The sequence below is a fragment of the Salmo salar genome, chromosome ssa07 (assembly GCF_905237065.1).
Source record: "Salmo salar chromosome ssa07, Ssal_v3.1, whole genome shotgun sequence".
Taxonomy (NCBI): Eukaryota; Metazoa; Chordata; class Actinopteri; order Salmoniformes; family Salmonidae; genus Salmo; species Salmo salar.
In genome coordinates, this window is record NC_059448.1 from 19,010,821 (window position 1) to 19,036,098 (window position 25,278).

General features: G+C 41.8%; 1 protein-coding gene across 40 annotated transcripts in view; it reads right to left on the reverse strand.

The window, feature by feature from the left end:
- The window catches only part of LOC106608606 (receptor-type tyrosine-protein phosphatase delta), a 656,301-nt gene that overhangs the window by 416,901 nt on the left and 214,122 nt on the right, over window positions 1-25,278 (reverse strand). For all 40 annotated transcript variants that reach the window (XM_045721640.1, XM_045721639.1, XM_045721669.1 and 37 more), the window contains 2 exons: window positions 14,413-14,486; window positions 731-842 (listed from right to left, as the gene is read on the reverse strand). The gene's annotated coding sequence lies outside the window, so the exon portion shown is untranslated. The remainder of the gene's footprint in view (window positions 1-730; window positions 843-14,412; window positions 14,487-25,278) is intronic.

Below are 25,278 nucleotides of genomic sequence, written 5' to 3' on the forward strand. Positions count from 1 at the left end.
ATCAGATCAGCCTGAGTTCCGATGGCTGAGTCGCAAATGGCACCCTATTCCCTACATAGTGCACTACTTTCAAAAGTAGTACACCATATAGGGAATAGACTGCCATTTGGGACATAGACTATGTCATTCATCTGATTAATGGAAGACTGATAAGTCTTAGATGCAACTAAACGGTTGCATCTAAATGGAATGAGGGAGCAGGATCTGGGTAAGAAACAGAGACAGAGTACTATCTGTTATAATGGATTGGGTGAGCTTCTGGTACAGCGGAAGAGCAAGCTTTTAGATGGGCTTAGTGTACTATCGGATTCTAGTATGGGTAAGGCATTACACTACAGTGTTGTATTAGCTGACATGAAACCTTTCAAAATAAGAGTTGAGTCTGATAGAATGAGTCTATAAAGCCGTATTGAGAAATCATTCTGACCTGACAAATATCGTCCCTCAATGAAAAATCAAAAAGGTCATTCAAGTTCGAGCAAAGCCGCGAATGTTGGCTATTGTTAAAGTATAGGGAGACACTAGCTTAGTAGAGGTTTGTCCTCACTCTTCTATCTAAAAAAGCAGAGTTCAAACACGTTCCTACTCAGAGATTCATTCGAAAACATTTGCCGGTGTTCACTGTTTATGGTGCTTTCAGCACTGAGAAAGTTGCTCTCCATGATACCCTGCAGAAGGGCAGAAGGTTTTATTGTGCCAGAGATTTCATGAATGTGGGCCATGAACTCACCCAGAACTGAGGCTCCTCTGTTCCACTCATGCAGGTGGCAACATTCTGCCCGATGCCCAAGCTTCGTCCTCGCCAACAACACCAGTATGACCAATACCCCCTATGCCCCCACCTAAGAGACAGAGAGAGAGACACAGAGACAGAGACAAAGAGAGGAGGAAAATGACAAAAAGAGATAGAGGAGAGAGAGAAGTGGGAGACAAGATAGAGCATGTAAGAAACTGTGCAGTGTATCATTTGATCAGTCACTGATTAAACAGTGAAAACCAGTAAACACTGCAGCCCTCCAGGACTGACATGATGCAACTCAACTCTTAACAAACATAAGCTGTTTTGACCAGGGATGACACTAAACCTTCTTAAAAATGCAGTCCGGTATCTGAAGCATAACAAATGTGTAATACATTGTAGAAATTGGATTCGTAACAAATCATCCGAATTGCATTTAATATATTTTTTAGAATAATAATAATTTTGCAGCGCTCAACATATCATATGAAATGGATGACGCAGTACACCAAAAAGTTCTGGAGCATCACTTTAATCTTAAGGCCTAAGTTGTTTCATCCTGCAGAGAGCCATTGTTTACAGATGGCTGGTTCTGTAAGGATGCAGCCTGGCATCCTTGATCAACTAAACATAAACTATTCGGTTTCACCAAAATAACGTGTCCTGTCAACAGAGGCATATTCAATATCTCTAGGAACAATCCTTATGATTCGTCGCCTGTAGAAGTGGGAACTTATGTGGTAGCTAACTCTCACATGACTGCGTGGTCTAGAATGGACAACAATGGCAGCCCACATGTGGAAAATGGGAGACCATGGATAAAAACATGTTAATCACTTATTTGATAGCAAAGGACACATTCAACCAATGGGCTAATTGTTTGCTACAAACATTGTTGAATTTGTATTTTTTATTTTAAATGTAACCTTTATTTAACAAGGCAAGTCAGTAAAGAACGAATTCTTATTTACAATGACGGCCTACTCCGGGCAAATCCGGACAACGCTGGGTCAATTGTGCGCCGCCCTTTGGGACTCGGATGTGATTACTCTTGATAACCTAAGTAGGCTATGCTATCGCTAGTCCCTTAAAGATTTGTGGATTGTAACATGTGAAAGACCAAACACACAGAGTCTGGCTATCATATCAGTTATTTTGAAATGTTTATCTTTATGTTGGTCTTTGATTGTTTTAGCCAACTTGTTCCACTCACCTCCGCTTGGAACTGCTATACTGTCCTCTACCTAGCCTGCCGTGTCCTCTATCTAGCCTGCCGTGTCCTCTACCTAGGCTGCCGTGTCCTCTACCTAGGCTGCCGTGTCCTCTACCTATGCTGCCGGGTCCTCTACCTAGCCTGCCGTGTCCTCTACCTAGGCTGCCGTGTCCTCTACCTAGGCTGCCGTGTCCTCTACCTAGGCTGCCGTGTCCTCTACCTAGGCTGCCGTGTCCTCTATCTACCTGCTCTAGGCTGCCGTGTCCTCTACCTAGGCTGCCGTGTCCTCTACCTAGGCTGCCGTGTCCTCTACCTAGCCTGCCGTGTCCTCTATCTAGCCTGCCGTGTCCTCTACCTAGGCTGCCGTGTCCTCTACCTAGGCTGCCGTGTCCTCTACCTAGGCTGCCGTGTCCTCTACCTAGGCTGCCGGGTCCTCTACCTAGGCTGCCGTGTCCTCTACCTAGGCTGCCGGGTCCTCTACCTAGGCTGCCGTGTCCTCTACCTAGGCTGCCGTGTCCTCTACCTAGGCTGCCGTGTCCTCTACCAAGGCTGCCGGGTCCTCTACCTAGGCTGCCGGGTCCTCTACCTAGGCTGCCGGGTCCTCTATCTAGGCTGCCGGGTCCTCTACCTAGGCTGCCGTGTCCTCTATCTAGCCTGCCGTGTCCTCTACCTAGCCTGCCGTGTCCTCTCTACCTAGCCTGCCGTGTCCTCTCTACCTAGGCTGCCATGTCCTCTACCTAGCCTGCTGTATCCTCTATCTAAAGCAGGTGATTGAAGTATAGTTTCAGGATTTCAATAACATATTCAATGGAAAAAAATATCTTGCTTGGCATCACAATGCAATATTTTATGTGGTTAAACGCAGGCCCAAATCTGACATGACTCGGGTTAAATTAATAATATTTGCATGTGGCGTTTAATATTTGCATTTAATATTTGCATCATAATATCAGTGTTAGATCAGGGTGTGTCTCAGAGAGAGAAGGAAGCAGAAAGAAGCAGAGACTGCCAGTTTGGGCAGGAGGACTGTGCTGGCAGGGCTCCCTATCCCCAGGGGCGAAGAGCGATGGTGCTTCATGCCTTGCTGCCGTGTCAGTCACATGACCCCCGGAGTAAGAGTCCCCTCAAGCTGCATAATAAATCATCTCAGTCAGGCTGGCTGGCAAGCTCCCTCGAAATGTTCACACACACACACACACACACACACACACACACACACACACACACACACACACACAACACACACACACACACACACACACACACACACACGTGTGTATAGATACACACATGAGCGTACACATATACACGTGCAAATGCGCACACACTCACACCATCTCTCGCACACACGCCTAAACACAAACACACTAATATACTCTCACATGCACACAGGCTGCTGGAATCATAAAGAGGCAATGCCTTTACTCACTGGCCTACTGAGGGTCCTAAATGTGGGATTTATGCAATGAAAATATGGTGAAACATTTAGGTACCTGACATAATGCCTTTAACACAACATCAAGTGTGCCATTTTCTTACGACAACTGACAAGGTGTGAAAGATTTTAAATATCTACTTGAAATATTAACCTGGTGACAAAACCATTAGTTAGTATCGCATTTGTTTAGCAGATACATTTTTACGTGACATTCGGCTAGCTGTCAGTTGACATCAACTCAAACTATAGTCCACTATAGCTTCGCTCCGTTTGCCATTGGCAGAAGTTGGTTGTCATAAAAGGTGTTGATTTGTGCCACTTAAACTTGAGTGTAGTCTTAAAAGCAAATACTACATATTCTGGCAGGTAGCTCTACTGTAAAAGCGTTACTGGTTGTCTTTAAAAGTACCCAGCCACTCATACATAACAGGCCTCCACAACTTACAGTACTCGTACACGACACAGTAGTTTTGCCAGTGTCAAATACTTAGCAACAAAGTTAGTTTGAGTCCATGGCCCCTTTGTGTTTTCCTAACCGATGTATTTACTTTACATATGTATTGTAAATGTCACCTCTCGTTTGGATCACCTCGCCACCTGAGCAGAGAGAAAGTAGCTTTTAAACCACATCACACTGGAGACACTGAAACACCCACCTGGGGAGTGAAATGTGCTGTAAAGCGTCTAATGCCCCGGCGTGCTTAGTCCGAATATTTAACACACAGAACAAGAAGAATCTATTCTGGACTGCAAGACAACCACTAAGAAATATAAGTGCAGCAAGAGCCATCTCCCTTGAGCGCAAGAGAAAGGTGTTATGGAAAAAAAGACCAGGGTATATATTTAAGGCGAATAGCACGCTTCGAAAACTTTCCGGCAGCGGTTGATGAGTTCAATGGAGATTCTGTAGACACAGAGAGCATTTGCACTGGCGTATGGCGTACTCCCCTGCCTGGGGAACGGGTACAGGGAGGCTAACAGGCGCCCCAATTACAACTGTACCCACAATCCTCTAAGGGGACATAGTTCTGCCTATTGATCTTAGACATGCCCCTTATGGTCATGTATTCATGTTGACATGAGTAATTTTATTACCGTTACATAATTATTTATTATAAATCTGCAACATTAAAAGGAAGCTCAAGGGTGAGTGGTTGTGCAATGTAATCTGACTTGAGTCACATTTTTTTTTAAAGACAAACATCCAGCTTCTTGGAAAAAGAAAGTATAAAGCCGTTAGATACAGAATTAAAATGACTTCCTTTTACATTTTAAGGCAGCTACTGTACACGACTCAGTGAATGTCTGAATGGCAGTCTTAATAGTCTTAATAGTAATGTATTTAACTTGTGTAACTTCAAGGCCATGAAACCATGAAACCGAACACTGCTTAGATGCAACGCAAATCCAGTCATCTCCAAAATGATGGAAACCCTTGTTAACCTGTTATGGCTAGGGGGCAGTATTTTCACAGCCGGATAAAAAACGTACCCGATTTAATCTGATTATTACTCCTGCCCAGAAACTAGAATATGCATATAATTATTAGCTTTGGATAGAAAACACTCCAAAGTTTCTAAAACTGTTTGAATGGTGTCTGTGAGTATAACAGAACTCATTTGGCAGGCCAAAACCTGAGAAGATTCCCTGTCTGACAATTTCTTGCCCTTCTTGATTATCTCTATCCATTACAGAGGACCTCCGCTGTTACGTGATATTTCTATATTCTACGGCTCCCATGGGCTCTCAGAAGGCGGCAAAAAGCTGAATCGTGGCTTTGCAGGCTCTGGTTGAAAAAAAGTAGCGCGTTTGGGTAGTGGCTGGTTACAGTACTGTGAGACTCAGGCGCGTGCCGGCGTCGACCGAATGCTTTGTTTTCTTTTGTCTGTTTACCTAAACGCAGATTCCCGGTCGGAATATTATCGCTTTTTTACGCGAAAAATGGCATAAAAATTGATTTTAAACAGCGGTTGACATGCTTCGAAGTACGGTAATGGAATATTTAGAAATCTTTTGTCACGAATTGCGCCATGCTCGTGACCCTTATTTACACTTCGGATAGTGTCTTGAACGCACGAACAAAACGCCGCTGTTTGGATATAACTATGGATTATTTTGAACCAAACCAACATTTGTTATTGAAGTAGCAGTCCTGGGAGTGCATTCTGACGAAGACAACAAAGGTAATCAAACTTTTGTAATAGTAAATCGGAGTTTGGTCAGGGCTAAACTTGGTCGGTGTCTAAATGGCTAGCCGTGATGGCAGGGCTATCTACTGAGAATATTGCAAAATGTGCTTTCACCGAAAAGCTATTTTAAAATCGGACATATCGAGTGCATAGAGGAGTTCTGTATCTATAATTCTTAAAATAATTGTTATGTTTTTTGTGAACGTTTATCGTGAGTAATTTAGTAAATTCACCGAATGTTTGCGGGGGGTATGCTAGTTCTGAACGTTACATGCTAATGTAAAAAAGCTGGTTTTTGATATAAATATGAACTTGATTGAATAAAACATGCATGCATTGTATAACATAATGTCCTAGGGTTGTCATCTGATGAAGATCATCAAAGGTTAGTGCTGCATTTAGCTGTGGTTTTGTTTTTTGTGACATTATATGCTAGCTTGAAAAATGGGTGTCTGATTATTTCTGGCTGGGTACTCTGCTGACATAATCTAATGTTTTGCTTTCGCTGTAAAGCCTTTTTGAAATCGGACAGTGTGGTTAGATTAACGAGAGTCTTGTCTTTAAAATGCTGTAAAATAGTCATTTGTTTGAAAAATTGAAGTTTTGGGATTTTAGAGGAGTTTGTATTTCGCGCCACGCCCATCATTGGATATTGGAGCAGGTATTCCGCTAGGGGAACGTCTAGATGTAAGAGGATAAAGATGATTGAAAAAGACTGTATAAAATGAATAATACAAATACTGAGCTATAATGAATAATGGCACAAACAACAATAGCCTATCCATGCAACCACAAGGCACTTCCATAAATATGGACATTATTAACAGAACACATGTTAATAAGATATCATATTAAATAATTCATAAGCATGCCGGAGTAGGTGAAGGGGTACATGTTAATAAATACAATATATTGTTTATCTTTGACAAATGGCCATGGATAGGATGATGCATATTGATGATATGTGTTTCGATGAAAGCATATTGGGCATGGAATGTTAAAATGTGGGTTATGGTGTGGTCTGAATGGAATAATTAGACCGAGGGGGGTGAGTAGTAGAGTTGTTTGCTCCCTGACGTGCTAATATACATATAGTGAATACAAAGTATCAGTGTATTCAAAAACATGGCCTATGGTCCTACATTATGAACTGATCACAAAAGTGTTAATGCTAGGGATACACGATACACATCAGAATCGGCCGATATTAGAAAAAATGCGAACATCGGTATTGGCCGATGTCTAGTTTAACGCCGATGTTAAAAACTGATGTCAAAGCTACCGTGCATACCTATATAACATAGGTACATGACATAATGACGCCACGTAACATTTTGCCCAACATGTGCAACACAGCATTCCTAACCTAACCCAGCATTCCTAACCACACAATGTCTGCTGTGTGGATCGAACAGTCATTTGAAAGAATAAGAACATTTCAGTGAGACAACTCAAAGGCGAAATCCATTAAAGCCAAGATAATGGAATTAATTTCCCTTGACAATCAGTGGTTCTCTGTCGTGGGTGATGTTGGCTTTCGCCGACTGGTCGAGCACCGGTATACACTACCAAGTGCGCTATTTTTCAGATGTTGCCCCACCGGAGTTACACAGTAATAGTGTCACTGCTATTAGCTTCACGACATACATACTATGGAACTCCATTTGCGTCTTTGTGTGTCAAAAAAGATACAGTAGCACTGTCAAAGATGTACAAAAAAGTATGTAAACAAGCAAACCCCGGACACGAACGATGTGTTTACAATACCGCGTTGGTAATAAAGCATAATTTGTCCGACCGCAACTTCTGGGGTAGCTAGCTTTAGCTTGGTACCTAGCTAGCACCAATAGAACCAGCCTGAAAACAATGACCAGTAGAAACTGCAGTCATTTTCATTATTCTTAGCAATGATTTAGGAAACCTTGTGAGTAAGTACTACCAAGGTTGCCACTTGTTGTTTGCCTATTAAAATTGAACTTCAGTTCATGAAAATAAATCGTGGAATTTTCGGTTTGCCTTCAAAATAAAAGTATTCTATTGACAGTGATGCAAATAAATACAAATAGTAGAATTATGCCATAGTTTCATTTTGAAGGCTAACCGCAAAGTCCACTATTGTGGCTAATCCTTATTGTGGCTAGCTTCACATAGATGGGTCCAACCACCATTAACTTCTTTGGGATAGGGGGCGGTATTTTGACGTCCAGATGAAAAGCGTGCCCAAAGTAAACTGCCTACTACTCAGGCCCAGAAGCTAGGATATGCATATAATTGGTAGATTTTGATAGAAAACACTCTAAAGTTTCTAAAACTGTTAAAATAATGTCTGTGAGTATAACAGAACTCTAATGGCAGGCGAAGCCCCGAGGATAAACCATCCTCCCCAAAAAAATTCATCCTACCACTGATTTCAATGGCTGGCACTTTTATAATAGGGCGAAATCGTACCCGATTGCAGTTCCTAGGGCTTCCACTAGATGTCAACAGTCTTTAGAAAGAGTTTCAGGCTGGTTTTTGGAAAAATGAGGCAGAAATTGTAGTTTTTCTAGGTGGCTCCTATTTTGCTGTAGTGTTTCCAAGCGGGTGAATGAGAGCGCGTTCTTTGGTATTTTTCTCCGGTAAAGACAATAATTCATTCATTCATTCATTCATTCATACAGGAAAAATATTTTTCAAACTACACTATTTGAGAAACAGACATCTCACAAGTCCTCAACTGGCAGGTTCATTAAATAGTATCCGCAAAACACCAGTCTCAATGTCAACAGTGAAGAGGCGACTCCGGGATGCTGGGCTTTTAGGCAGAGTTCCTCTGTCTAGTGTCTGTGTTCTTTTGCTTCTTTTATTTTTATTGGCCAGTCTGTGCTATGTCTTTTTCTTTGCAACTCTTCCTAGAAGGCCAACATCCCGGAGTCGCCTCTTCACTGCTGACGTTGAGACTGGTGTTTTGAGGGTACTATTTAATGAAGCTACCAGTTGAGGACTTGTGAGGTGTCTGTTTCTCAAACTAGACACTCTAATGTACTTGTCCTCTTGCTCAGTTGTGCACCGGGGCCTCTCACTCCTCTTTCTATTCTGGTTAAAGACAGTTTGCCCTGTTCTGTGAAGGGAGTAGTATACAGTGTTGTACAAGATCTTCCGTTTCTTGGCATTTTCTCGCATGGAATAGCCTTAATTTCTCAGAATAAGAATAGACTGATGAGTTTCAGAATACATTTCTTTGTTTCTGGCCATTTTGAGCATGTAATCGAATCCACAAATGCTGATGCTCCAGATACTCAACTAGTCTAAAGAAAGCCAGTTTTATTGCTTCTTTAATCAGAACAACAGTTTTCAGCTATGCTAACATAAATGCAAAATGTTTTTCTAATGATCAATTAGTCTTTTAAAATTATAAACTTGGATTAGCTAACACAACGTGCCATTGGAACACAGGAGAGATGGTTGCTGATAAAGGGCCTCTGTACGCCTATGTAGATATTCCATAAAAAATCGGACTTTTCCAGCTACTATAGTCATTTACAACATTAACAATGTTTACACTGTATTTCTGATCAATTTGATGTTGTTTTAATGGACAAAAATTTGCTTTTCTTTCGAAAACAAGGACATTTCTAAGTGACCCCAAACTTCTGAATGGTAGTGTATGTATATAGGGCAGCAGCCTCTAATGTGCTAGTTCCAATAAATGCTATAGCCCTTGATCTTCAAGAATAGGACTTGGAAATATGGAAGTATAGATTAGTCAAATTATTTTACCTGAGCATGACCACATTTCCTCTCCCCACCAGTCACCATGTGTGAATAGTAGAGATAGGCTTCCATTCCATCAACAGTGTGTTCATATAATATGACTGACTGTATGGGGAGGAGCAACTGTCTCCTGGAACAGCAATAGGCCTGCTGCCCCTGAGGGGGGTGCTGCTAGCATGCTTTATCTGTGGTGTTTAGCTAAACTGGTTTGTATGATATACATGCATACAGTACAGTACAGCTGTTATTATTGGCAACAATTTTGAAGTAAATTGGTTGATTCATCTCTATGATGTGACAATTCATCTATAAGACAACCTATGCACTGTTGTCACTTTATTTCCCCATGTAATTTAGTGATTTGTTTTGATATTGCATTGGTGGAGGGTTGACATTTCAACAAACATGATTACAAACTGAAAACTGAAAAAATATAAATGCAACATGGAACAATCGTATCAATTTTTACTGAGTTACAGTTAAAAAAGGAATCAGTCAATTGAAATAAACTCATTAGGCCCTAATCTATGGATTTCACATGACTGGGAATACAGATATGCATCTGTTGGTCAAAGATACCTTTAAAAAAAGGTAGGGGCGTGGATCAGAAAACCAGTCAGCATCTGGTGTGACCACCATTTGCCTCATGCAGCACGAAAAGTTGACTATTTGCCTCCTTTGCAAAAAGTTGATCAGGCTGTTGATTGTGACCTGTGGAATGTTGTCCCACTCCTCTAAAATGGCTGTGCGAAGTAGCTGGATATTGGTGGGAACTGGAACACACTGTCGTACACGTCGATCCAGGGCATCACCCTACCGCCACCATGGGGCACTCTGTTCTCAACGTTGAGATCAGCAAACCGCTCGCCCACACGATGCCATACACGTTGTCTGCCATCTGCCCGGTACAGTTGAAACCGGTATTAATCCATGAAGAGCACATTCTTCAGTGTGCCAGTGGCCATCGAAGGTGAGCATTTGTCCACTGAAGTCAGTTACGACGCCGAACTGCAGTCAGGTCAAGACCTTAGTGAGGACGACGAGCATGCAGATAACCTTCCCTGAGACGGTTTCTGACAGTTTGTGCAGAAATGCTTCAGTTGTGCAAACCCACAGTTTCATCAGCTGTCCAGGTGGCTGGTCTCAGACGATCCCGCAGGTGAAGAAGCCGGATGTGGAGGTCCTGGGCTGGTGTGGTTACACATGGTCTGCGGTTTTGAGTCCGTTTGGACGTATTGCCAAATTCTCTAAAAGGACGTTGGTAGATAAATTAACATTTAATTCTCTGGCAACAGCTCTGGTGGGCATTCCTGTAGTCAACATGCCAATTGCACACTCCCACAACAGTTGAGACATCTGTGGAATTGTGTTGTGAGACAAAACTGCACATTTTTGAGTGCCCTTTTATAATCCCCAGCACAAGGTGCACCTGTGTAATGATCATGCTGTTTAATCAGCTTCTTGATATACCACACCTGTCAGGTGGATGGATTAACTTGGCAAAGGAGAAATGTTCACTAACATGCTTGTAACAAATTTCTACACAAAATTTGAGAGAAATAAGCTTTTTATGTGTCTGGGTTATTTTATTTCAGCTCATGAAACATGGGATCAACACTTTACATGTTGCGTTTATATTTTGTGACCTGTTTCAAGAAGCTAGGAGTGTGTCACATGTCACTACTTCAAAGGACAGCCATTTGAACATTTCAACAAAAAATGTTTTTAGCAAAATGTTTTTTGTTGTTGCAGAAATGCCTTCTGGAACATGCAAACTTTCATGTGCCTTAATAACAAATGTGTATGCCATCTGTAAATACGAATAAAATTGTTAAATTATGAGCCTAGTTGGTTTAGCTATGATTGGTTGAGATAATTAATGGGCTGGACATGCTGAGTTCAGATTCCATGTAGCAGGCTTCTGTCTATAACATGAGCTGCTCAGTATGTGGAGATACTCCTTTCTAATGCAGCTTTTTTGAAAGATATCATGAAGAACTGATAAAGTGTTGCTACTGCTCTCAACATTGCTGCCCTGAAGTTAACAGGACCTATCGAGAAAGATCAGTGGGAAAAAGTTATGATGGACTATTTTCTGGTGGACGATCATGCCATGTTGACTCTCTCTGACTCTAAAAATGTACCAGACGATGAGGAAATCCCTGATTTAGGTAAAAACGTTTTCATTGAACCAGACATTGTAGAGTCTTCTGATGACAGTGATGGAGAATAAACGGTGATCAAGAAGTTGACCACGTTTTGAAATCAGTGGAATTCCCTGTGGAAACAGAGAGATGATTGCCAAATGCAGAGAGAGAGTCGAAAAGAGACCACAGAAGGCTGTTGTATAAAACACCTGTCTCCAGATGAAATTTTCAAACTAATGGCAACCATGGCATCCATGATAGAAAGGCAGAAGCATTCATCTATGTTTATGGGTAAGAGTCTAGCTACATTTTCAGATATTATACGTTTCAAATTTTGTGAGAAAGTCGTTTTCAATGCAAGTTCAAGCATACTGTTAGCTTGCTAGCTAGCTAACATTGAACCTTGTTGGTTAATTAACTTAGGCTACCTGCAGATTCATGCATGGTGCATGGTAGTATGAGTAGGATTATGGTTCATTGTTTCACTTGCTAGCTACATGTCTAAACAAAAGTCTCCACTATGCAAGTAACCATTTCACTGTACCATACACAGCTTTTGTATCCTGTGCATGTGAAAAATAAGCGTTTTATTTGATATAGTGTGTGTTTACCAGAGACGGTAATTTGAAGAACAACAAGAACAACACCAAGGTCAGATTAGAATATATGATAAGTGTATTTATACTACTACTTTTTGCAACTACTTTCACCACTTTTATTCTTCAAATCTTTGGTTGTTAACTACATTACCTTATTCACTCTGTTTAGCACATGGCCTCATATGTGACTGACCGGCTCGATTCAGTCCTACGTAGCAGCATTTTTAATGGTGTTTTTTTACATTGGATATAAGTAGAGACTCAGAGCTAGAAAATTGTATATCACATACTACAGATGAGGAACAATGGGAAAGTAATTATGCTTTGAAAGATGATAGGGGCGTGGCTCAGAAGGTAGGGGCGTGGATCAACTTTTGAGAAAATGGTACACCTACTGGAGAGCTCTTCTTTGTCTACACCCATTCAGCATCGTTCACACCCTCTTAAGCCTTAGCCCCACCCATCTCTTTAAGGATTCACATGTGAGGCCATGTACTAAACAACCAAAGATTTGAAGACTAAAGGCTGGTTTATACTATGGGTGCGTTCGTAAATTCTATCTGGAGTGCCAGAGTGCACTCAAAGTTCGTAAACTCAGAGCGTTGTCAGATTGTCCGTTCGTAAATTCAGAGCATTACGCTCTCGGAGCATTCAGAGCGCACACTAGACGCTCTGACGGAGGAGTAGGGTTGATCCGAGTGTTCTGACCTAACAAAAGCAGTCAAGCACCGAAGGTAATTGGCTAATGTTGGTTAGGTTGCTAGCTACTTCCAGACACAAATGAGAGAACAGCTCACTCTGACCATTTTACTCGCCCTAGCAGAGCCGGTTAGGCTGTTTTATGTTATCTAGAGCGTGGTTAACTCTAACTGTGCTGCTGGCATCAATTTAATTATGCTTTTTTTGCCAACGTTTACTGACATTGGACATATTCAACGGGTGTTGAGCGTTCGTAAAATCCCCAGTTATTCTGCACTCTGGCAAACTCAGACAAGAATGCTCTGAAATCGGAGTAGATAGCCAGAGCAAATTTATCAGCTACGTCTATCGACAGTTGTCGCAGTAACATAATGAACATTCTATTGAAATGGTTACTTGCATAGTGGAGTATTTTGTTTAGACATGTAGCTAGTTACCTAGCTAAACACTGAACCATAATCCCAACTCATAACATTACTACCCTGCATGAATCTGCAGGTAACAAACCAACTAGGTTCAATGTTAGCTAGCTAGCTAACATTAGGCTATAACTAGCAATGCAAATGGCTCTGAGATACAAATAATATTACTACACAGATCATACACATAGGTAACATTAGCTAGTGAGCCAGCCAGCTAATGTTAGCTAGCTAACAGTACGCTTTAACCTGAAATGAAAACAACTTTCAGGTGTAATATCAGAAAATGTAGCTATCTAAACCATCTTACCCTTATACAAGGATGGACGCTTCCCCCTTCTGTCATGGATGCCATGGTTGCCCGTAGTTTGAAGATGTAATTCAGAGACAGGTGTTTAATACAACAGCATTCTATGTGTTCTCTTTTCGACTCCCTCTGCATATTAGCAATGAAACGCCAGAATTTTCTGCATCTCCTTAGCTATCATAATCTAATTCCACCAGGCATTCCACTGATTTCAAAACTCTGTCCTCCAGAAATTGGAGAGTAACACTGTGCAGTTCTACTATATGATATCTTTAAAAAAAATCTGTGTTAGAAAGGATTACCTACACATACTGACCAGCTCATATTATAGACCGAAACGTGCTACATGGCCGGCCAATCCGAACTCATCTCTCTGCATTTATCTCTAATTATCTCAACCAATCATGGCTAAACCAACCAGGCTCGTAATTTAACTATGTTATTCGTATTTACAGTTGTCATACAAGTTTGTTATTAAGTCACATAAAAGTTCATATGTTCCAGAAGGCATTTCCGCCAAAAACCACATTTTGATAAAAAAAACCTTTTCGTTCAAATGGCTCTCATGTGAATTAGTGACGTGCGACATACGCCTAGTCTCCTGAAATGAGTCACATACGTGAATCCTTAAAGAGATGGGTGCGGCTAAGGCTTAAGAGGGGTTGAACGATACTGAATAGGTGTAGACAAAGAAGAACTCTCCAGTAGGTGTACAAAAACATTCAAGGGCCATTTTCTCAAAAATGGGGTTACAAGTTGATCAACCTTCAAAGCAGAATTACTTTCTCATTGTTCTTCAACAGCAGTGATACATAGGACCGAATCCAGGTGGTGGGTCACATTTTTGTTCAGTGTAGTATAAAGCTAAATTGAATGAGAGAATGTATCATTGATCTGCATAGCTCTTACCTGTTAGGAACACTTGATACCAATGCTGCCTCGGACCAGAAGGAATGAAAGAATCTGAACTCCTCGGAATTTCCCTGGAAAAGAAGATGATTGGAAGGATTTAGGTGACATCACTAAACGACTGTCAATGTTTTTAATACCTGCTCAGAACCAACCATGTGATGACAATAGATGTGGCAATATGATCATCTGTGACATCAGCATAGGAGGCTGTCTATGCCACACACAGGCTGCATGCCATATTTCTTATGGGCCCTAGTCAAGTAGTGCACTTTGTAGGGAACAGGGTGACATTTGAGACACAACCAAATACTATTGACCAAGTAACACTGAATACTGGAGTTCATTGCTTCACTGACTGTAGAGAACACCAAAATACAAAATACAAACAGAGATCCTATGCCAGTTTAGAGCAGGAAGACGATAGGAAGGATGGTTTTCAGTTCATTACGGTGTCCGCCCAAAATACCTGCACAAATATTTATATAGTGACAGTTTCCTCCATATACTGTACAGTCACTGTTATTTGCATTGTTGAAAGACATTGTTTGTTTGTTTGTAAACAAACACAGCCCCAAATCTCTCTCTCTCTATCTCTCACACATACACACAGACTCTCCATTATCAGTGTCATCCTTTCTCTCTTCCTCTCTCCGTCTCACCCTCTGTCTGTGAGTAGTCTTAATTGATTTGTCTTCAGCCGCGTAGCGATCGACAGCTGGGAGATAATGGGGAAGTAAAGGAACACAGACGAGCCCCGGAGGACCAGAGAGAGAGCTCTTCCTCACCAACGACACACACACTCACACACACGCTCGGTCACACACCAAATGGTGGGGAATAATTCAGTCTCGGCTTGTATTGTGTCCTTTGTGTTCTACCCACACCCAAGCCTTCAGTCTATTTTACCAGTACTTTAATATGCAAAATCATCTGTTTACTCTCCAAAAGATCAAAGTAGGTTCTAAAGATTTCTAAAAATCACTTCCTTCATTATGCAAGCCCACAAGGAGTGGCAAGAGTGTGCTTCTCACGCCCGGCATTGGAGCATACTGATTAATTAGCTTGTATAATTAGCTTAATGACATAGAGAAACACGGCTCCAGCCACCCAAGAAGTTATGCTAATATCTCCTGTCTATAGCAATTAAAACACCCATAATTTCAGCACCAAAATAGTGTAGTTCAAAACTATGAGCTGGTAGGTTTGTGTTGTAAGCTGTCACAGCATTGTGTTAGCTGATACCGTAGCAAGGTGATAGCAGATAGGCACAGTGCTGAAAAGTACAGGGGCCGGATTCACAAAACACTACTTACGAAAAAAACATAAGAAGTTTCTTAAGGAACAAAATAAGAAGTTCATAAGATTGTTTGTAAGTGCAATTCCTCAAAATGTTCTTAGGAATTCATAGTTTTCTTAGGAACTTCGTAAATATGTTTCCTAAGAACTTCACCATTCATGTGGACTAACTAGAGGAGGTGTTGTCCATGATAGGAGAGACAGTGGCAGAGGGACTGCATGACCAGTAAGTTAGGTAGCTAGCTAGCTAACATGTAATGACATTAGCCAACATAGCTAACAACGTTAAAGTTAGCCAAGTTCTTCTTTGCAAATTGACGAGCTAACGCTAGATATTTAACACTTCTAGAATATTGTAATATATTGTAAATTACTAGTTAGCTAGATAATACGCATTTAATTAGTTTTCTTGCTGTGTTTAAATGTCCAATAGCCAACTGTGTCTGTGGGCCGGAGCAAGAAAACGTTAATGGTTACAGAAGTATCAATTCTTCACAAGACAAGGGTTTAGCTGTCCTAAAGTTAAGTACATTTCCAAGAAGAAATCCTAAAATATTATTTTCAAGAATCCTATTCCTTCCGATCTATTTTCTTAGGAAGAAACATAGGAAAAAACTTAAGAACATTTCCAATAACTTTATTGAGGAATAGCAACGTTGCTTAACTTTCCTCATAAGTCTATAGTGGGCAGTTTAGAAGAAACGCCTTCTTAAGAAGGTTTTGTGAATCTGGGCCCAGGTTTCTATAGCTATCTCCTTTAAACTGAAACCATTGCCAACTCAAGTGTCCATATTATGACAGTACGGTGTCCATATTAGGATAGCCTCAGAGTCACAAAGACTTTGTGTCCCAGAGTTGCAAATCATGTGAAAGAATAGAGAAGTAATATATATGTTTCGGAGGTGATGAAAACAGTAGGGTTTCGCAAACACATCAGAATCAATATAGAGAATCAGGGGTGTATTCATTAGTGCACAATGTAAAAAATAAAATAAAAAAACAAACAAATAAACAACATTTTTAAACAAAATGAGAGTTGCTTATTGGTCAAGTTAAGGTAGATCCTCCCCTTTTTTTTGGCCTGTTTGCTTCTGTTTGGCTCCTCGTAAATACACCCCAGGTGAAGAAAGGTTGATAGCCTCTTTACTTGACTGTGCAACATCTTTATCTCAATTTGTAAAACATGTTTTATCTCTTGATAACTGTGGCTATGGAACATAAATAGGCCTACTGTATATATCTCTATATACCCCTGATGCAAAATGTACAGAATATGTCTCGAAAATGTACAGAAGTGCAATACTTTCATCTTAGGAGACACACAGCTTGAAAGCAGTCATCAAAATCCTGCCACACACCCTTCTCCCTAAAACACACACACACACACACACACACACACACACACACACACACACACACACACACACACACACACACACACACACACACACACACACACACACACACACACAAACACACACACACACACACATTTATGTCATTTAGCAGACGCTCTTATCCAGAGCGACTTACAAATTGGTGCATTCACCTTATGATATCCAGTGGAACAACCACTTTACAATAGTACATCTATATATATATTTTTTTTTGGGGGGGGGGTTAGAAGGATTACTTAATCCTATCCCAGGTATTCCTTAAAGAGGTGGGGTACACACACACACACACACACACACACACACACACACACACACACACACACACACACACACACACACACACACACACACACACACACACACACACACACCGCATTAGGTATGCGGCAGACCACACAGAGTCTATGTCTACTCCTCTATTTCTGACAGAAAGTATTAGCATTCCCAACCACACCTGAAACATAAATCCCACATTTATGACCTTCCCATAACTGTAAGTAACGCTGAAGCACTGGGGTCAGCTCATAAAAACCACTGTGAGGGGAGAAGGAAGGTTGCTCAAATGCTCATATGCTAGTACACGTCAAAAGGCAGGTCAAGCGAACAAATACGGTCAAAAAGACGGAAGAATGTTTTTTTCACCATTCTGATGGTTGTTTAACCGTGGGGTTAGCCGATCCCCATGGTCATAAACGTCTGTAATTTACAATAAAACGCTGTCCGCCACCCACTAGGTGTAGACGTTATGGCGCTATCAGGCTTGGACAAACATGAGATGGGATGATGAATATGAAACCAGGATGGTTGGTTTTGATGTAGCAGGTAGGCAAAGGGAGACTGCATCAAAATAATGTTAGCGGTAAAGGCGTTTCAACGTTCCGGGCTGCCCGTCATGCCAGACAGAGAGTGAAATCTCAATCAATTCAAGGAAAGCAACGTCATAAATTAAGTTGATTACAGATACATATGAATCGAATATAAGGATGCTCAAGATTATGATGACATTCTGATTATAATGACAAAGGAGATTGGAGTATAGAGTCAAATATCCCTTTGACTTCAATGATAATCAAGTAAAACGAACATTATATTGTCATACTGTAGTTAGATACAAACATCACAGGGTGATCACAAGTACTACTGCAAACACCCAAACACCTGCTTAGCTTCCATTTGTGCTTACACTACCAAATAACATATCCACTATCCCTAGCACTACCAAAAACATCTAATTACAACAGAGTTGCAAACAGCCTGTCTGAGCTGTGCTGAGCTGTGTTGCCAGCAGCAGGTGCAACGAACGGTATTCACTTGTGAGAGCGGAAACATCACAGTTTTAGCTGACACCATTCTGTCAGAAACTTAGGCTTGCTTGTCAGCGCTCTGCTCGGCTCTGCTCAAACAAGTCTATGAAAGCGAGCAGAGGAAAGGAAGGAGTTGGTTTCTCTCCCCCGGTTTTCACCCCCGACAGCTGGCTCTGTGGCGCACGACTACGTCACAAACATTTAAATATAGTGGGATTCTGTGCATCACATGTCAGATCAATGGACGTCAATGAGGTTAGTTCTGCTGTTGATGCTCAATGTCATTCATGAGAAAAGAGAACTCGGAAATACAAGGACTTGGGTGGAAAGTAGAGTGATGTGTAACTTAAATGTCTTAGAGATCCTGATTAATATGGTTGTATCACACCTGTACGTGCCCAACCGTCAAATGAGAACTCTTGCATTCAAAGATTCCACGGCAGACAATTGTGGCTGGACACACAATGATCTGAATTGAACAGATAATACGGATGGCATTGGCTTCTGTTCAGTAGGCTATCATAGGTGGTGTGTCTAACTGATAATAGTGCTGTAGTACTGTGGGGACAATGCCTTCACAACTTCCTCTAAATGAAGGGAGTGTATTTTGTACACCTGGTCACAACACACACACACACACACACACACACACACACACACACACACACACACACACACACACACACACACACACACACACACACACACACACACACACACACACACACACACACACCAGATGTTATGGCTAGGCTTAATTCCTTTGAATTAAAATGTCCTCCGGTAAGTATTTGACAACCTGCATCCCTAGGCATACTTGTGTGAATTGGACAATGTGCTGTCTGCTCAAGGCCTGCTGACGTATATAGCTTTATCTCCAAGGTAAGGCGATAGCAGCACGGTACAAAAGGCTAGCTCTTTGATTTGATATCATCTGACGTTTAAAAAGGCAGTTGGCTGCTCGGTTGACAGCTTGCTTCCCTTAGCCCCCTCCCGATGTAGCGGCACGCTCCAGCCGAGCACCTCTACCTCGATCTACCCCTGTGCCTTTCTCCATCTCTCTCTCTCTCTCTCTCCCCCATTCCCAGAACGTAGGGATTAACTAGCGTCGACGGGGCATCCCACCTCTGAGGGTTGTGTTACCGACCAGATAAAGGAGGAAGGGGTGGTGGGGGCTTTGATACCATCACTTTCCCACCTCCCCCTTCCGTCCATAAAATTTCCATCAGCAAGTGTTCACCATCAGGGCTTAAGACCACACTCCCAAAAGGGGATCATAATCCACTCAGCCAACGTGATCTCAATCATTCAAATGTCACATTGGCACGCCTGCTTTCAGCACACAGAAAGGGAGAGAGAGAGAGAGAGAGAGAGAGAGAGAGAGAGAGAGAGAGAGAGAGAGAGAGAGAGAGAGAGAGAAAGAAAAGGGAGGATGGAGAGGGAAAACACATTAAGGCCAAAGCAGAGGTATTAGATAAAGGACAGGAGGGCACGGCTGTCTGGCATGAGGGCTCTCAACATCCCATTCCGAAACTCAACATCCCATTCCGTTCTCACTTTCTCTTCCATCTCTCGCTCTTGCTCGCTCTCTCTCCCTCCCTCTTTCTTTTCCAGTCAACTTTGCAGAAGATGATATCGTAGATCATATTCTTTAAAAGACAATTTCCTGTCATAATATCACCTATGTCATAAAGAAGACTGTTTCAGTTTCCTCTAAAAGGCTTCGCTCTGGCACGTGAGATGCAAAGCTGTTCAGAAAGCTACCTCTCTTCTGTCTCCTTTCCTTCACGACCACTGACAGGTAAAGTCACTGCATAGGGGGTGTGGGATATTGTTTACACGCATCTGCTATTTTTAGATCAGTGATGATGAAGGAATCAAGGAAGGAAGGAAGGAGACAAGGAAGTAAATCATTTTGCGGTGTAATAGAATTGGAACTCTGCCCAAGAATGTGATTCAATCCATAGATTGAGATTGAGTGATATTAAAAACACGTGATACAATCAAACACTGTCATAATTCAGTTATTATTCTTTCCTTCCTCATAGACTTTCCTCCTCTATCCCCCTATTGTCCTGATGCATTACCCCTCTGAGTCATCAAACCCAAAGTCTACCCCCTTTCAAATCTCTTGAGCTCTGGGAGTACCCTGAAAAAAGTAAATAGATTTGTTTTGAAAAATCTATATAAAGCTACTTGTAGCAGCATAAATCCTGGGAAGTCGCTGCCCCATGCCACTGCTTATTAGCCGTCTGGGGATCAATTTATTACCTTCGCTAGACAAAGGAACCGAAGCGGCTGGGGATAGGACTGTGTTTGATTTATGAGGAACTCGGATAGGTAGGGCGTTTTTGGGTCATGCAAATTTCGAGCAGGATAATTAATGTGCACATGCAAATGTATACACACACACACACACACACACACACACACACACACACTTGATCCTATATCTGTGCCTAAGGCCGACTTCACAACTTCTGCCTGAAACAATACAGTACTAGACGTTGCATATCAGACCCCAGACAGTTGTTTACATGTAGCAGCTCACCACCTCCACTAGTCTGTGCTGTTGTTCCAAGAATGTCACCATGCACTCCTGTGACCCACTTTGGGGCCTGGGAAGGCACTGGAACGTGACTGCCTCACCTCACCTGCGATAACTATCCTCCTCTCTCTAGTCTCCTCTGAAAAAAGGGACTGCATATCTGTAACCGAGCGCTCAAGACTCACTCGCTCTCGTTTGTAATTGTCCTCATGTAAATGAAAGGGGCTCAGACATGTGGGAGTTGGATAATGGGTTTTCAGATCCAGTACTGGGAGATTCTGGGTTGTGATATGGTGCTGTTGAGGAGCACTCCTGCTCTTAGCTGTTACAGGGAAGGGCTGATGAGTTGCATCACCTCACACTCGGCATGAAAGTGAAAGACAAACATTTAATCTGTATAGAGACGGAGGCACTTTTCAGCTGAAAACTTTGGGAGTAGATTGAAAGACAAGAGTGAAGAGTGACTGGTATCTACAATGTAATGAACAAATGTTATTATGTCCATGGTTGAATGATTTCATAATGTGTTTGTGAATCTTTAGGTGTGACATTTTTGAGTGTGTGCATATGTCATGTAAAACACATAACAATTGCATATAAGTGACAGTCAACTGCTAAACTGTTTGTGCTTCTGTGTAAATAATTGAGTGTGTATATGCATGTGTGATGTACGTTTGTATGTGTGCAAATAGATTTTCCATATGAGTATTTCCTATACTGCATGTGTGTGCGCACGCGTGTTTACTGTAGGAGTACCTATGTGTGCAAAAACAAGATGATGCCTTTCTCTCTCTCGATGCATCTTACAAGAGGGTGTAGCTTGGCAGCCTCACTATTCACTACCCCATTGTCTTGGCTCCCGGCCACGCTCATCCCTCTCAATAACAAATTAGCCTGTTCCAAGCAGCACATTTCTCCCACACCTAGGGAAAGGACAGATCTTAGCTGTGTGTGTGTGTGTGTGTGCCTGTTAGAGTGTGTGTTAGTCACACCACTCTTTTAGAAATAAAGAGCAGAAGACTAGCCGTTTGCTGAGTGGGCAGGGGGAGCGGAGGAGGGAGAGAGCGAGGGAGATAGAGAGTTATCTAACAGAATTAGGCAAGAACAAGGAGAACAATGGAGACGAGACCACTTAAAAATACTCTGACGAGGACCCTCTTGCAAAAAAGGATGGTTAACAACATAGCTGAATCACTTTCCCAAGTTCTCTCCCCTCTTCTCTCCCCTCTTCTCTCCCACTCCTCTCTCACACACTCTCTCTCTTACACTCTCTCTCTCTATTATTACCCTCTTTCTCTCTCCATCGCTGTCTCTCTTTCATATTATCACTCCCTCCCTGTCCTTGATGAGTCTCAGTAGCCCTGTCTTAATCATGTGAGAGAGTGGTTTTAATTAACCAATGAAATAAGAGGTTTAGGGTGTTTTCACATATAGTCCCTTTAAAAGAACCAATCTCAGTCCTCTTTAAAGTGAACTCCAGGGTAAAAAACCCCCGAAAGAACCCGGTTCTCTTTGTATTCACATTGCTATATTTAGAAGGGAACCAATATATTTTTCCTACATGCACTCTGGGTTTTTACAAAGTGCAGGACAAGCCATTCAATCAGAATGTGTTATCGGACAGCTAGATATACCTACTTACATTTTGGAAGCTAATAGATTGCATTTAGTTAAAATATAAGACCTAATAATTGTAATCAGAAGATACTATTAACAGAATAAATAGCAATAGAATGACTGCTAAATATTTGTAATTTAAAAAACTATATATAATTGAACCTTTATTTAACTAGGCAAGTCAGTTAAGAACAAATTCTTATTTACAATGATGGCCTACACCGGCCAAACCCGGACAAAACTGGACCAATTGTGCGCCGCCCTATGGGACTCCCAATCACGGCCGGTTGTGATACAGCCTGGAATTGAACCAGGATGTCTGTAGTGACGCCTCAAGCACTGAGATGCAGTGCCTTAGACCACTGCGCCGAGTGGCTACTGCCCCTTTAAGAGCTAGAAAATATTTTCTACCCTATGTTGTGATTCTCACTAAATATATTGTCTTCTCACACTATTCAAACCCCACAATCAATAAACAGCTTATGAAGCTCTTAGCCTATAGAACCCATATTGCAAACAAATCATCTGAACTAAAAACTCCACACATTTTGGAATTTCTGTGCGTCCTTGATAATCGCTAATCAATATCCAAAAACAGCACACATTTATTTTTATTTTGTGGCACCAATGTGAGGGCTTATGGCAGGCGAAACGGTGTTGCAGTAGTCTAGTGTGTGGTGCGGGAATAATGACAAGCGAACCTGGGGAGCTTTGTGTTCACATTGTCCTAAAAAAGGGAACTGGACTGTGGAATTCAAGCAAACCGAACTCAGACCACCTCTCGAGATGGTCTCAGTTTGGTTCAGCGGCTCTTTGAGGGTTCTGAGTTCCTTTGGAGTGTTCACACTGCACAAATAAATAAACGAACAGCACTGAGATCACAAAAATTGTCTGAAAGGGACCAAGCTTGAGCTCGAGCTTAGAAACCTGCTTAATGTTGAGTTAGTAAGAAAGGGAGTGTGAGAGAGAGGAGAGAGACCAAGTGTCAAATAAAGAGGGAGAGAGGAAGAGAGCATGAGAATGTGAGGGAGAAAGTGAGAGGGGGAGACAAAGTGAGAGGGAGGGAGGAAAAGAGCCATAGAGGAAGAGCAAGAGAAAGTGAGGGAGAGAAAGAGAGGGGGGAGATACAAAAGAGAGAGAGAAAGAGAGAGAGACAGACCAGTCAGAGGGGAAGACTGATGAAGTGTTCCCTGTCATGACTTGGACTCGAATCAAGTGCTTGGCCCACTTTCGCGCCAACCAGTGCCAAAAAAACAAGGCCAGACAAATTTGCTACCTTTACCAGTCTGCTTCACACAACCCTGGTATACACACGTCAACACATCAACACCAAATAGACATAAATGTGTTATCTTTTCCCCATTAGACACGACTCAGAAAGGTGGAACAACTTGACAAATATCCTCGGGCGGATGATAGAAGGTTCCGGGGAACAAACTTCAAATGATTTCCGCATTCTCCTTGTCGGACTTGAGACGGCATCAACAGACAGGCAAGAGACGGCGATGCCAAAACACACACAGCGCTAAGAGAGGCGGTAACACTTTTGGTCTATTTTTGTCTGGCCCTTGTCAATTGACTGTGTTTCTCGACGCATTTAAAGATGGCAAACTTAGTATGTTTACTCTGCTTCCAAAAATTATATTTGACTCGTAATGTATGCGCCAATCGGGTCCCACGAGCCAGCGCCGCCTCCCGGTATATCACACAAAAAACATGGAACTGTGGCTCTGGACGCAGCAGAGTCTGTGTAAATAGGACAAGACTTGAATATCTCACAGGCTGTGTGTGTTTATTAGTCTTCACATGGTCTTTTTTTTCAACATTGAATCTTCATAAAAGAAAACAAAAAGCTGTGAAGATGTATACATGAATAAGATAGACTGTGTACAATACCCATCATGCATCTTTCACACACAATTAGTGTCTTTCTTTTTTAAGTGAGTGATATTCTATACACTCATGGTTGTTATACATATGCCTATTTTATGATATTAAGATCATAGTAATTTTGCACTGAAAGAATGTTAATTCCACAACCACTTTAACAATAGTTTTTCAGCACTGTACAGTTTCTTCATTCCAGATGAATGATTCCTGAGCAGATGATTTTGAAAAGGTAAAATTAACAGGAAATGGATAACTAACAACATAACGAGTGATTTACAATGCCTCAAACCTCTAACTAGTTATTTAGGCACTGTTTTCCATTCATGGTATAGGAGAATGGAACGTCCAAGTCCAAATCCAAGACCCTAACACAGTGTGTTGTCATGTTCAAAACCAGGTGCATTATGGGACAGGAGAAGGGGATCGGCAGTGTAAAACATTTCATAGAAATGAATGTGCCCCATTGTCTTCTTCTCCCTATTCATCATTCTCTCTCTCGCTCTCTCTCTCTCTCTAATCTTGTGACTAGGAGAAGGGAGGGAGAGAGGGAGGATAACGTACTGAGCGACACCCTCCTGTTCTTGTGACTAGGAGAAGGGAGGGAGGTAGAGAGGGATGTACTGAGCGACACTCCTGTTCTTGTGACTAGGAGAAGGGAGGGAGGTAGAGAGGGATGTACTGAGCGACACTCCTGTTCTTGTGACTAGGAGAAGGGAGGGAGGTAGAGAGGGATGTACTGAGCGACACTCCTGTTCTTGTGACTAGGAGAAGGGAGGGAGAGAGGGATGTACTGAGCGACACTCCTGTTCTT